This window comes from Phalacrocorax carbo, chromosome Z (assembly GCF_963921805.1).
Source record: "Phalacrocorax carbo chromosome Z, bPhaCar2.1, whole genome shotgun sequence".
Classification (NCBI taxonomy): Eukaryota; Metazoa; Chordata; class Aves; order Suliformes; family Phalacrocoracidae; genus Phalacrocorax; species Phalacrocorax carbo.
Window position 1 is genome coordinate 17,878,620 of NC_087548.1, and position 14,534 is coordinate 17,893,153.

General features: G+C 38.3%; 1 protein-coding gene across 2 annotated transcripts in view; it reads left to right on the top strand.

The window, feature by feature from the left end:
• The window catches only part of GHR (growth hormone receptor), a 131,267-nt gene that overhangs the window by 34,016 nt on the left and 82,717 nt on the right, over positions 1 to 14,534 (top strand). Inside the window, exon 2 of one of the 2 annotated variants that reach the window (XM_064438970.1) lies at positions 9,578 to 9,663. The exons of the other annotated variant lie outside the window; for it this stretch is intronic. The gene's annotated coding sequence lies outside the window, so the exon portion shown is untranslated. The remainder of the gene's footprint in view (positions 1 to 9,577; positions 9,664 to 14,534) is intronic. 2 annotated transcript variants of the gene reach the window in all.

Genomic DNA, 14,534 nt, shown 5'->3' on the forward strand with positions numbered 1-14,534 from the left:
CTATTGCAACCCAAGTCGCTGGAGACAGTTTCTTTCTTTTTTTAGACCTCTGAGTAATAAGCTACCAAAGTAAGATGTATTTCATAAAAAGGTCAAATCATTGATCACTCAAAAGTTACAAGTCATAAAATTACCAAAACATTCTGATATCAACATGTGGTCTGAGGACTTAGTGCTACTTTAGAAGGAAACAAAGCACCATGCAGATTGCACAAATCTCAGCTTATCTACGCATTTTTTCCAGATCTGTGACCAAATGCTGAAATGATACTTTTATCTTTATAACCATTGCTGTGAGTTTTCAGTCTGACGGTGACCGATTGAATAACTCATGCTGCCCTGGCAATCTAACTGCTGTCCACTGTTCTGATTCATTATTTTTGGCAAGGCAAGGTAGCATGCACCAGAGTTACGCAGAACAAGTTGAATTGAAGTTTGTTTGAAATATGCTTTTTTTTTTGTTAAAGCAATGTTTCTTTTCAGTATAACTTATTTTTTGTTTATCTGTATAGATCATTCATGTTTTTATTCTGAGTTTGGTATTTTGTTTTTAAAAATCATGTTCAGGTTTTATTTCCAGAAAATAGACTTTTTTTTTTTATGGCCAGTATGAAACTGCTCACAGAAATAACTGCTTGTCGGTAATCTTTTCAAAGACTCCCAGTGTAACAAAATGAAACCCTTGATCCCTTAGACTAGATTCTTAAACTCTGACAAGATAAGTCAGAAGTCCATTAAATTAATGATTCAATAATTAAAAAGGAGGATTCAGAGGAAAGGCTTAGAAGAATGGATGAAATATAAATGAACGCTGCATTAAACTTCCCATTAAGCGGAAGAACAATGAATCATAAATTGTATCTCTATAAACGCACATGCTTCTGTGGGGAGGCAGTAATTATTAAGCCTAGGAGCATTCTCTGTAACATCTCCCACTCAGTTACTGTCAGCATCAATTAGTCCATTAGGATGAAAACTTCTGAAATCATCTGAAGTTAAACAGAAATGAAAACCCCAAATCTCTTTGCTTTAGTTTTTTTTCCTGTTGTAAATAGTTGGGAGGCACTGATAACTTGCAGCTCTCTTTTATACAGAGGCAATTAAATTTAAAAACACACTGGTAAACATACCTTAGAAGTGCAAGAAAACTGCAAATCCCTTCATTTTTTAATGATGCCGTTTACCATCAAGTTATAAGTGTTTCATAAGGAAGTTGTTAGAGTTCATCTGATTTGGCTTATGGTGATGTCTTCAGGGATTCCTTGTGATATCTGCATTCTGCAATGGGAAGAGGAAGCACTCTACATTTCATTTAAAGCGTTGAGTGCATCTGATTCTCTTTTGCAATTACTCAGCATTTCTGTCATGTACCATATAATCAAACATGAGAGAACTGCTAAGAAATACTTACATGTGTTATTATGTAAGTGTATATATGTACATACATAAGTACATTTATATTCCTAATATAGTCTCTTATTGGCTACAGGCTGGAAGCTGTTTGAATCCTGCCATCAGTGGTGCTCCTGCCAATCCCTGAAAATAGGCCTCTTTGAATTCCTGAGTCTGATTTAAGATTGTTGATTTAATATTTTTAGAAGAGAAAACAAGCCTAAATCAGCAGAGAAGTAATTGGCTGAAAATGTGAATTGCACAAGAAACATGTTCTCAGCTGGCACCTCAGGGAAAACACACTCTGGAGGACTTCTCCACCCCAGTCCTGTGTTAATTTTGACCACCCCACCCCCCAGAAAATTCCTGCCACAGATACTTTCTGTTCCCTAGTTAGCCACAAGTAAAGAAACCTTAATTTTTGATACAGATGGTCTTATAGTTGGACTCTTGTTTTGCATCAGATGGGCAGCGTGTTGTCTTGCACCTTTCCTGAGGTGTATCAAAAAAACTTCAATCTAAAGAGGCAGTGTGGATGCAAAATACACACAAAAATCAGAAACAGGACTTAAGAGAAAATAAATGACAACCATGACAAGAACCACAACATTAAACAGATGTGTGATACAAACACATATCATATGCATAAATCCTATAGTTTAAATGTATACGTATATGCAAGCCCAGGCAGTCTTACAAAAGATGGGTGGAGGGGTATGGAGTAAATGCTTAGATTCCTCACTGTGCCTCATTGTGATTTACTTGCAGGGAGGTATTCTAGAGCTGTGTTCCTTTTTTTTATTGATTTGACTATTAGCCAAAAGCAAATGGGGACTGCTTTTAAAATAGCACTGAAAAAAAAAAATACAAAAGCACCTATATAGTGTCATTGCTGTATAGGGGCCAAAATCTGTGGCATGGGAAATCTCTTCTGGGTCTCTCTTTCCTTGGGTGTTATAGGCCAGTAATGCCATGTATAATCTTCATTGAGATAGGGAGCTGGGTTTGAGATGAAATATTTGACTCTGAAATAAAACGCTGAGTGCCTCCAGCTGAGCACTTTAAAAGATTTGATTTTTTTTCTGATCTAGTAGCTTTTTTCTTTTAGGGTCATTCTTCAGATTCAGATTTTAGAAATAGAAGTATTTGAAAGCGAGAAAAGGAAGACTGAAATCAACAAGAGATGTTTCTACTTAAGCAATTTATAGAGTTTGGAAAAGTGCTATTAAAAGTCATAGTGTATATGGCTCCCAAGGCTTTGTTAAACAGAGAGCTCTCTAACATTAAGGCTCTTTGTTATCCAAAATTGTGGAGGAGAGCCAGAGAGAAATATATTTAGGGTATGAAAATACACAAAGTACATGTGTGGCTTGCAAATAATTAATCACAGAAAACTAACAGAAGGCAATGAAAAGCCACAATGAAGATGTAAATTTTAGTGATTCTTTTTGCCTTTTATGAGATCTCATTAGGGATTGACGATGAACAAAAATAAGATCAATATTTGATATTAATGTTTATTTTTAACATTATTATTGCATTCACTCATATTTTAGTAGTATATGAAGCCACAAGTAGCTCTGCATGTTGCAGGAACAGCCCATGGCTGGGGATCTGGAGTGGTTGGAGGGGCTATGTCTTAGCCATTCAGCCCTGTGTGCATACGTGCCTCCCAGCTGCACTTTTCACTCCTGTTGACTTCAGCATCTTCCTTAGAAAACTTCTGTAAATCCCTTTCTTTAATGCTTAATCCCTGTATTTAATGCTTAACTAGTCATGCTGACCTTCAACCTCTACGCTCAGAGGTCTAGGTTTCAGGCATTGCTCTGCATAGTCAAGTGATGTCCAGATTCGCTGACTCTGCAGAAGGGCTGAGGATGTGCAGTTCAGGACTGCAAAGCTTAGAACCATCTAACTTCAAAAGTACAGAGAGGAGAAGAGAGTCTGTTTTGCACATAATTTTGGGTGCTCATGATGAGTTTTATTTTCTTTTTGTTTTGGGGAAAGCTGACCCCTGCTAAACTGAAAGTGAACCTATACAATGATAACCATTAGCTTTTTGGGGAAACAAAGTGACAGAGCATTCAGTGAACCTTCAGTGAGGCAGGAAGTGGAGTGCCTGTTTTGGGATGTAACAACAAACTCAGCTTTTTGGATTTGCTGTTGAGTGACAAGAAGGTTGAAGAAAGTGACCACCATCTTAGTTCACTGGTAGTGCTTTTTTGAATGTGAGCCATTTGTGGAATTTGTGAAGCCAGTCATTTAAAAATGAAGACCTTTAATAATGCTTAGGATGGAAGCTGCAACACTTAATGGCCAAATTAAACTCAAATGTAGCAGTGATGGAGATTAGGTAAATTTGCTGCTACCCATTAAATTTCTCTCCTTTGTCCTTGAGAGCACTGTACTAAGTGTAGATTATGCGAATTCCAAAAGTGGGGAAGAAATTAGAGCAATGGAGGTTTTAACTTTGCCCAAGCTACATACCAAGGCACCAGTAAGCCTAAAACAAAGCGTCTATCTCTGAATTTTAAGCCCTGTACTTTAAAGCATTGAACTGTTCACCCGTTGTTCTGACTAGTCATGAGCTTTTTTGATCCAGTAAATTTTGTTTGTATGTTTCTGTATCAACAGTTTCCCAAATTGTCCCATATGCTGTGTTTTTTCTTAGAGCAGTGACAGTTTTGGCAACATGCATTTAATAGTTGGTTTTCTTAATATTCTGTATCTCCTTTTAGAAAAAATGTTTTCTTCTACTTTCTTACAGTCCGATTTCCTTGAACCAGAGTTTTTATCCTTGCAGTAGTTTTAGTCTTTAGTTAAAATTAACAGCTTTGTTTTCCCATATCCTGTTATATTTTATTTGCATGTTTAGAAATGTTTAATCAAAAAGGAGTGGGAGATGATGAGAGGAGAGGGAATCATGTTATTCAAAAGCCAGACTTTCCACTTTTGCAGAAAATCATCTGGAGCTGGCTGATCATGAGTCAACAATGCCATCCTCTTATAAAAAGACAGACCTGAGGTAATCTTTTCAGCTTAGCTTGATAAAGCTTCAGATAGACAGCTCTTTCAGACTTGGGCTAAGAGAAGTGAGTCCAGAGGAAAGCTATGAGAATGGTCAGTGATCCAGAAAACTTAGCTGAAATATTTTTTTTATTGCATCGAGAGAGGAAGAGAAATATAACAGTCTTCAGGTAAGTAAAAGACTGGAAAAAGAGTAGGGAATAACCTATTCTTCATACTCATGGGGTGCGGGGAGGGGAGAGTAGAGCAACTGAATTACATCAAGGGAGACTTGAGGAGCATACTAGAATAACCTTCCTAGTGGCAAGAGTAGTCATGTATTGGGATAGATTGCCTGGGGAGGTTGCAAAATCTTTGCAGGTCGTCGTTGGTCTTTACAACCCAGCAGGCAGAGACAGGAGTCAAGCAAGAATTAATTGTTCTGGCTGTGTAGAACGTGAGTGGGTCAGATGATGTCTGACAGTCCTACCCAGCCATATTTTCTGTAGTTCTGGTACACAGGTTGCCAGTTACTCGTACCCAGTAATCTGTTTTGCTTGAAAAGCAAGTTGAAGTGATGGAGATTTTTTTTTTAGTTCCACCTCTAGTAAATTCCGATTTTCACTCTATTTCAGCCTTGTAAAAGATTTTTTTTTCCTCCTTATTTCTTTTGATTTCTCAGTATCTCTTCTACTTCATTAAAGAGCAATACAGTGTTTATAGCTTCTTCCCCTTATGGGTTATTACCACATACAGCTAAGTAATCCATTACATATTCTTCTCAAATAAACTGGAGCTATTATCTTGATTATAAAAAGATGCCCCAGACTTTGAATAACACCTGTAGGTCCTTGCTGTTTTGAAGTTTGTTAGTCTCATAAGTGTGGACATGAGAACTGGCTACAATAATCCAGTAATACATCTTTCTTCTCAGCTTATACTTGGTATTTCCCTGGTAATTTATCAAGAAAATTTCCCTTTTAAGTTATTGATATGTCAGCAACAGTAGAGTTCTCAATTTTCAGCTGCCCAGATCTCAAAATACTTTACATGAACATTGACTAGACTATTCTTCATAACATTCCTCCAGCTTAAGTAGATAATTAACTGTAGCTGGAAATATGACATGTTTCACTCATGGAAGACAGCCGGAATTCCTGGATACCGCAAGAACTAACTTGCGGTGAAATTGCTACCTAGTTAGAAAGTTTGGACTTCTTGTTTGTTTGCATCCTTTACAATGCTGATGGTTTCTTTTATAACCCAAAGAGGTGTTATATGTGGCCTTGGGCTGCAGTGCAGACCTCCTGAGCCGTCCTGTCCACAGATATACTTGTAAGTGTAATGCAGTGGAAAACATAAATTAAGCTTTCATCCCTACTGTAAGTGCCAAAACAAATACCAGTTGTAACTCAGCTTAGTGCTGCTAAGAGAATGATCCGGTTATTATTATGTCAGAGGCAAAGGTGACCAAATCTGTTAAAACACAAATGTGGTTTAGTGAAGTATTTAAAACATGACGAGCAAGATCTATTGTTAGATTCCTAAGGATATGAAGAGATTGAGAGGGGGAAAAAAAGGGCTCTGATTTGGAACTAGAATGTGACCCCTTGTCCAGGGTATGCTGGTGAGGCAAGTGGAAGGGTTAAAGGAGGAAAACAGGTTAAAAACCTTAGCTATCTGAATAGAGGAAAAAAGGGAAGGATGATGGAAGGTTCTGATGGGTTTTGAAAGAATTTAGGGAATTGAGGGAATTCCTGTGCAGAGAAAAAAAGTTGATAGAAAAATTTAAAGAGGGAGCTCACAGTTGAAAAACGGTATTTCAGCTAAGGATGTAAAACCTCATTATATTAGAGAAGTAGAGTTTGAAGGTAAGAATTTTGAACCTTAGAAGGATCGTAGAATACCTCAAGTTGGAAGGGATCCATAAGGATCATGAAGTCTAACTCCCTGCTCCTTGCAGGGCTACCTAAAACTAAACCATATGACTGAGCGCCTCATCCAGATGCTCCTTGAACCCTGGCAGGCTTGGTGCCCTCACCACCTCCCTGAGGAGCCAGTCCCAGGGACCAATCATTCTTCCAGTGAAGAACCTTTCCCTGATGTCCAACCTGAACTTCCCCTGATGCAGCTTCATTCCATCTCCTTGTGTCCTTTTGCTGGTCACCAGAGAGAGAAGAACAGCACCTTCACCTCCGCTTTTCAGTTCTGTATCTAAACATGCAGAATCATGGAATCACAGGATTGTTGAGGTTGGAAGGGATGCTTGGGATCATCTAGTCCAACCCTCAGAGTGAGGTTTCAGTAATGCAGTTGCTGTGGGTCGTGTCAAGCTGGGTTTTGAGTATCTCCAGACTCCACAACACTCTAGGCAACCTGTTCACTGATCATGTCTTCATGGAAAAAGGTCGTTAATGAAAATATTAAACAGTATTTACCCTTGGGCTGCTTCATTAGTGACTAGCCCTCAGCTGGTCTTTGTGCTACTGATTGAAACCCTTTCAGCCAGGCATTTCAGCCAGTTTTCAGTCTACTTCACTGTCTACTTTTCTAGTTTGCACTTCAGCAATTTGTCAATGAAGATTTTACATGGGACAGTGTCAAAAGCCTTTCTAACTTTTTCAGTACTGGGACGTTGCTTTGATGCTCTTTTGAAGACCAGAATATTTTTTGGCACATTTTGTGTCCATCTCATCTTCTCCAGTTTGTTATTTCATGGTGGTTAGCATGGGACAGACTGATAAGATACGATGGGCACAGATCCTCATATCCTAATCAAGGGAGTGATGAGTCTGAGTCTGTTTCTTAGTTTGTAAAGCAAACTAGTCCTGGGTGGGCCCTATCCTAAGTCAGTGCTGCAATCCTTTTGTTTGCCACGTGGGCTAGAACAATCAGAAGTGTTTCTAAGAATATGTCTTTGAAATGTGTCTCTGAAAAAGCCTCAACTCTATAGTTTGTTCACACAAACCTATGTTCTCCTTTTGCTGAGCTTGCAGTTTTTCCAAGAATTATTTAAAAAGTGGCTGTTTGGCATTTAAACATCTAGCTTGGTACCTTATGTGTTGTAGTGCCTCTTTTTCACACAGAGTGAAGTGTCAGAGCCAAGTGCAAATGTAACTTTCTTCATGCCTGTGTGGCTTCTTCTAAACTGCAGTACTGCAAATAAACAGTGTCACTGCATGCAGTCTTTGTGCTATCACCACTTGCTACCAAGAGTGAAACAAAATGTTCTGAGTACGATTAGGTAATCAGAAGTTAGGACATTTCCCTTTTGTTGCCCAAAAAGTAGCTAAGTGATCTCTTCTGCTGTTGAGCAGGATTGCAAAATATTTTGGAAAGACTCCTGGAACAATTTTCCCTGTCCTATTGTAGTAGGATTCTGACTTTGTGACATGGAGATCATTTCCACTTGCTGATACCCTAGCAAGCATTTTGAAACAGGAATTAGTCAGTAGTCCTTGGTAGCTCACTTCAGTCAACAGCTGCCTTAGGCTTTACAACTTTGTTTCAGTCTAAGCTGTCCCTTTATTTTTGGAAAAGAGAGAGTTGTGGCTCACTGGTCAATTACTCTCTCTGAAATTAAGAGTTCTTTTGAAAATCAGCAATTAAATCAACATACGACTCCTTCTAGAACTATATATAAAAGGGACACACAATCAATTAGATCCTCAGCCTGATTAAATGTGAGCAGGCTCTTTCTGAAAAGTGGCATAGTAGAACTTGGCTGTGGATATTATGGGGTAGATTAGGTAAAGACTTACCACATATGGACCTGTCTAGTCCTCTTGTGAACCAGGAGAGAACCCTGCTTATAGGTTTCACTTCAGCTAATCACACATAAGATAATTTATTTTAACCTTGATTGCTATTGTGTATTATTATTGCTTTTGCATGGAAAATGCCGTTTATTATTTTCAAATGTCTGTTTAATTTTTCTCTCTGTTCAGTTGAAGGATTATCCCTTTTGGTAGTTGGGGGCATTGCTTCGTTTTATTTTTCTGATATAAATACAGATGTGACACATAGCATTTTACATATTGCACTGAAGAAGGATTCCTGAGAAATATGATGAAATTTTCACTCACAATCACGTTTTTCTTTCAGTTATTTGTTGTTTAGGGATCTATCCATATATTAAGATGATACACATAAAAGGAAGAAAATGCTATTGGTACAAATCAATTGGCTCTTTCTTAAGCCAATGCTAGTACTCCGTCAAGGAAAACTCTCTTTTAAAACATTACTTCTTGTTAAGGCTAGGGCAGTGTGGTCTTAGGCATTCAGTCTAAATTTGTACAGCATTTTTTAAAGAGTTATTTGTGGGATTTTGCAGACTGCTTTCTTTCCCTGGTTATTTAAAGGGCCTGATACTGTGAAATCCAGTCTTCTTTTCATGATCCCACCCACTAGAAACCAAATTATTTTGAATTATTCAATTAATGTGGGCACCAGGCTTAAAACAGCTGACTTGCATCCTTGGGAAGAAGTAACCTTCCATGTAGAATTAATGTTATTTTTATTTAAATATAGAAGTACTACTAATTCAAAACTGCTTTAGATGCTGCTGCTGTGCCAGATATCAATGGAGTAATAATGTGCTTAGGAATTCTGAGCATAACAAATTATGTACTACCTTTTCTTTTTTTTTAACAGCATGCCATCTTCCTGAGAGTTACACACTGTCCTTTTAGAGAAAAATGAAATGTTACTTTCTTAAATTTACCAGTTTATAGGTTACTACACGGTAATTTATTGTCTAAAATAGTAGTAGTGAGATACTACTCATCAACACCCTCTTCTTGGTGATTTAGAGTTTACGTCCAGTCCAGCTGATTTCCCCTGTGGATGTGCATTGAAAATGAATCTTGATCAGTCACCCTGACTTTTCTTTGCCATTTAAATCTGTGTTCATGCATTTTAATGCCAAGGTTAGCGTGGGATCCTGTGGCTTGGCAGCCCCCAGTGACACAAAGGGTTTCAGGCAGCTGCTGCTGTTTGAGTGAGAAGCCCAGGTGCTCTGCTCATGGTTGTTGTGGAGACTGCCCAGCTGGTGGCCTTCCCTGAAGGACAGTGGGGCCAGGATGCCCATTTGGGTTTTGTTATGTAGCTTTCCTGCTGCCAGTGACCTTTGCTGTTCCAGAATTCATCCCTTGTCTCTGATTCCCTTGATTTTGTCTAGGTGCTGGGATGGCTGGAGAAGGTCACGATTTGCAGTTGAGCTGAGGGAGGTGTTGAAGCATCATCCATCCCCTGCTGACATTTGAGGTAGTGTGATAACTTTTATCTTACCTGCAAGTGACTTTATTGTGAATGTTGGCTAAGCAGAGGGATCAATAGTATCCTGTAGTGCTCTGCAGATAATTCTCACAAATGCCGTGGTCCATTTGTACAGAATGTGATAATGATAATATGCAATATACAGAATTCTCACTGAGATCCAGTCGTCATATTTTATTACAATAAATCAATCAAACAATAGAGATATTTCAATTAAGGCTGTTAATTTCAATCCTGATGTAAATTGATGGCTTCAAGCCCATTTTTACCAATCTCTAGTGGCCAGCATTTGAGACAAAGGGCTTGTAACTGGTAGAAGTGCTTAAAAGCTATTTTTCCTTGTTAGAGAAAAATTATTATACTGTATTTTAATGAGTCATTTCTCATTTCTAATGTTACTTAAAGTATTAATTGCCTGACTTTTTAAATGCACAATGAAACAAATGGAGAAGAAAAATTGGTGTTTTTCCAGGGAGAGAGAATGTGAAAATGCATATCAGAACGTTGTAGATACAAATCCTGGTTTATATTACACTTAAATTACATCTAGTTTGAATGTATGTATTGGGTCTAATTCATACCTGGAGTGTATTACTGAAAGCTTAATCAGATTAGAGTGCAGTAAATTTGAACCAAACATCACAGAAATACACTGTGGTGTAAGGTATTTGGCCCTATGATTGCTCAAGCTGTGGAACTGGAAAGCTGTTATCTGGTGTTAAATGGCTGCATGAGACTTTACAGCTGCTATCTGTGTACTATAGCAGTTTTATGAAACTTAACTGGCTATTCCTGTCTAAGTGTACACAAACATAATGTCATAGAACAGAAAAGAAATTCTAGACACTTTTTGCTCTGGTTTTTACAATAATAGGTAAAACTTGCCACCTTATGTCCACGTTTTTAATGTTTCTGAAACCAGATGGTGGACCTCTAGATGCATTTATGGCACCATGGATCTCTGCTTGGGAGACTTGTCTAGGGATATACCAATTCTACTAAGTAAATAAGAAGGTCAGAACAGTGAAAAGTTACTTGTAAAAATGCTTGTAAAGTAGATGTAACTTGGAGTCATTAGGGACCTTCTCAACCAAAGCTGCCTTTGTTGTGGTTACTGTGCCTTCTCATACAGAGTTAAGCACACCTGAACAACAATTTATTAATGACTTCTCTCATTTTATAGCGGAAGCATGGCAATGCAACCATACAGAAAGCTGCGTCTGTGCTTTGTTTTCGTGGCTTTCCATGCCAAGCGAGCCAGTCGATCCCTAGCTAAGCTGCCCATTCCCAGTTTCTCTGCAAGAAGCGGTGCAAAAAGCATGCCCGGCACTGGGAGCATACAGCTTGAATGCAGGGTCTGGCCTCACTTCTGAGATCCACTGTGGGCTCACTCAGGGGTTCTGCCACACTCTGTAACCTCATTGTGTTTCAGTTCCCTATTTGTAAATGAAGGCTAATGATTCTTAACTTCCAGAAGGGACCAAAGCATCCTGATCCTTAGGAAATGCTGTCATTCACACAGCGCTGGTCATATTTGATGTGCTATTGACACTGCATTCAGGGAAAGTACAAACGCTTTGCATTTAAATGTGACTCTGGGCTTAGAAATTGGTAGTGGATCCCTGGGTGATAAAAATAATTTCTGTGGTGCTTTCTTGCTTGGTATTTTCCACTAACTAGAGATAAAGAACATTTTGGCACAAAGAAGAGCAACTAACTTAGACCAAGGATAACGTGACCATAAGGGGGGTGGGGGGGCGATTTCGCTGACCAGATATCTTGAAAATGACGTGTCTGTAATTTATGTTACTATGCCAAGGTAGTTTTAGATTAAGAACTGGAAATGTGGTAACTGTCACCATGTAGATCAATTAATGGCTTAGCAATTATATATTTGCCTTTCAGCACATGTTTGGCAATACCAGCCCCAGACTCAGTCATCTGGAGGCAAGGTTACTGTTCAGCTCTTTCATGAAATTGAGACATTTGATGCATTATGCACAGTGGGAGATGCTTATCTGCACATTTTCTAGGCTGTGATTAATAAAGTAAGGTTTTTGGTTATTCAAAATGAACATGTTGCATTTTTCCTTAAAAATTAAACAGATACATTCTTATTTCAGGTCCGGGGTACTTAAAGTGACCCATAGGTGTGACAAAAGTAGTTTGTGCCTCATTGACATTTACAGTCCCAACAGAAGATAACACATGAGGCACAGCTTTAAATAGATTTTGACAGTGCTTGTAGTTTTGCTGAATATTCTGGGAAAAAAAATAATACCTGGCCAAAAGCTAAATAAATTTTTTGTTAAATAACTGCTGTAAAATATTAAAGTAATCATAATTTCTTTAACTGTTAATACTTATCCAGCTACCAGGTCAACACACCTCTCTGTCCTTTAAATAAAGCTCTGTTAAGTTCCTTGCTGTGGAATACATTGTACAGAGTACGGAAGCCATTTCTGGTGCTGTGAGAACCTAAGAAAAGCTAAGAGCATGGAAATAAATTGACTGTTCCTCTACAGTTTGGAAAAAAATTACACAAATACAGGGCTTTTGAACAGCCTTCTAAATGCAGGAAAGGACTTGCCTACACTGAAAATGTCAATAACACAATAAATGTATCCATCACTTTAATATCAATGTGCTCTAATACTTTTCTCACTAGGCAACTTGTTTGGTGGCTACCACAAACTAGGTATCTACCATGTGTGGGTTATGTCCACTAGTTTGTGACTGCAATCAGATCCAAATCCTTCGATCAACAGTGTTATGAAGGGATCAGAGACATACATACTTAAATTAAAAAAACAAAAAACAACAAAACACTTTTTTTTTAAACTTTATGACTATTCCTCATACTTTTGCTTTGTCAGTTCATCATGCAATTTGAAGGGTTTGCTTTTTAGCATTTAATGATACAGTCATCGGTAGGACAGTTTAAAATAAATTGAGCTGAATTCTGCTGTTGAGCCATATGTTACTGCAGATTTAAAATCAAAGTTAAGATTCAGTTTGAACAAGTCTGGCAATGTCAGGTATTATGTCCTGGCACAGGGCTACAGGCAGTCATATTTTATTAACTACTGTGCATAAAATAAAAAGGAAACTAGGAACGTCAACATTAAAATATACTGCACAAAGTATTTACTTAATGGTCTTTTATGTTTTAAAGACAATACTCTGCACTCATTGGTAGCCACTTTTATTCTGGGTCTTGCTTCTGAGTAAAGTATCTCACAAATATGCTGTTTGAGAATTATTTGTCAAAATAGATTTTCCAGACTAAATATACTGTACTGAACCAGTGAGAACGATCAGATTAGATAAATGTGTGGAAACCTGTCCTCCCACACATGGCTCAGTGTGCTTTAAAAATGCACTCCATCAAATCAAGTCTTACAGTGTAGATACTATTGTAGGGTTTATTATGCGTGAGCAGTAAAAATATGTCCAAATGATCCTATCTTTGCAGTAATATGTGGGAAGTAAATCTGGATCTTGGAAAGGCTAAGAGGAATATTCCCACTTAGCTGCAGGGGTCCTGCTGTTAGTTCAGCAACGTCAGACTTTCTTATCCCATTCACCCTCTGTGCCCTCTCCCAGGGGAAGCAGCTCATCCTTTTCACCACGCTTTGCAAGCAGCTCTCCTCTCCCCATCTCTTTTCCTCATGAAGGTAGTTGTCCTTCTAATTCCATCACTACCAGACCTCAAGAAATAGGAAAAAGGAAAGGAGGGGAGTAAGTGGCTTGTAAAGTGCAGCTGCCTATATCACCCTGCAGCAATGGCAGCAGGAGGAAGCCAAGCTCTCCTTTGGGCTGTGGCTGCCAAAAAAAAAAAAAAAAAAAAAAAGCTGGGGGGTTTAGGCAGCCTTCATGGCTTTAAAGGCCATTTCTCATCTCCTCCAGGCAGAATTGACACAGGCTCGATGGCATCGTTTCATGGGCTAGATCTGGTTTATGAACTACATGCCATAAATAAAAGTGTACTAAAAAAATACAATTTTTGTCAAAGAAATGCTAGTCCTCTTTTTCCGATGTTCCTCTGTAAAGCTATACCACCATCTCTATTAATTTTTGGTACAGCTCCTAGTAACAGCTGCTTGTTACCATATCAGATGACTTTCAGCCACACCAGTAAATAAAATGTACTGCTCCCATCAGGACATATTATTCTTGAAAAAAAAAAAAGCTTTTGGGTTGTTTCAAATAGTTGCTTAAAAAAAAATCACATATTGCATGATATGTGATTCTAACACATGTGAATTCCTAACATTTCTGTAGATGATACTTCAATTTTTCAGGCTCGACAATGTTCTCTAGATTCTTTATCAAACATGCGTGTAGGTATACATAGCAGTATCTGTAGCAAGATCTAGAACAAGTATCTATATCAAAGGAATGCACATATTTTAATTAAGACTTAAAATCTTAAAAAAAGAAACAACTAACAAAACTCTTTAATATAGAACAAGAAGACATGGGGAATTTAAAACACAACTGCAAGCTCTGCATTTTGAGGACTTCCCTACTCTGCAAGGGTACAGCTGTTAGGTACCTTCCTACCAGCTGAGCTATTCAGGAGAAACCTGGCTGACCCACAGTATGTGCTTTTTCTGTGAGTTTTATATGTCTACCATAGAGCATGTCTAAAACTGGAAGAAAGCACGCTCTCCTAGGAAGATAAAACCTCAATTCCAGGCCAGCCAAAACCAGACCCTTTTTAGCCAAGAAACTAATTTATAGACCACCGAGTAATCCTGCAATTCATTGTTCTCTGCAGCCCATAGAACAGCTGACATCTGGATTCACTTTCTAAGCTATGAAAGGACTACAGTCTTTGAGGGGCTTAGTTTTTT